The following is an 849-nucleotide window of genomic DNA, read 5'->3' as shown; positions in this document are numbered from 1 at the left end:
TGTGTGTGTGTGAAGATGCACTCGATGCAGGTGTTCAGATTTCGATAATGCCTCCTCTCCACTCTGGACTTAGAGGCACCCTTCTGCGCATGTCCGGTGAAACTCCTGACCAAAACAAAACAAGTTTTGGAACATAAAGTTATAATTGCTGTTTTGAAATAAAGTGGCTTCAAGCAATCTGGGTGTGTCTCGCCTGAGGTGAAATCTGTGATTCGTGCAAGAAATTCGGAGTTACACACGCCGCCTCATAAAACTTTAAACGTTCTAACATTACAGGCACTCACATACCTCATAAACGCACACACACACACACACACATGGGCTAGTCTGTCATGGTTCAGTGGTGTTTGGGACTGGTCTTAGAGGTCAGAATGTCTCTGTGTACGTCTCTATGTGTGTGTGTGTATATACATGTGTTTGTGTCTGTGTGTGTGGGCCGTTTTTTATTGGTCCCAAAGTTTATTGTAGCGTGTGCATAAGTGTGCACGTTTGAGGTGTGGTATTATGTTTGTTGTCCTTGGTCTTCGTCCAAATGATAAAACAGTCATCCAGGTATCTTTTCCAGTTTTCTCTTATATAATGGTGAAATGGATAACCATATTTTTGCAGTGACACTTTGTATATGTCATATGGGGCTGCTTTCATTCCCATCGCAATTCCACATTTTTGACGATAGTAGGTGTCATCAAATAGGAAATAATAATAGTGAGTTCGGTGTGCGTTTCTTCATCGATCGTTTTATAATTTTGTTCATTATTCGATTCTCTGAGTTTAAGTAACTCAATCTCTATTTTCATTTTTTCTAGTGCTAATTTCTTCTGGGATTGATTTGATTTGTAGTATATATAT

The sequence above is a fragment of the Octopus bimaculoides genome, chromosome 2 (assembly GCF_001194135.2).
Source record: "Octopus bimaculoides isolate UCB-OBI-ISO-001 chromosome 2, ASM119413v2, whole genome shotgun sequence".
Classification (NCBI taxonomy): domain Eukaryota; kingdom Metazoa; phylum Mollusca; class Cephalopoda; order Octopoda; family Octopodidae; genus Octopus; species Octopus bimaculoides.
The sequence above is the reverse complement of the archived record's forward strand: the minus strand, read 5'-3'. Positions refer to the sequence as shown.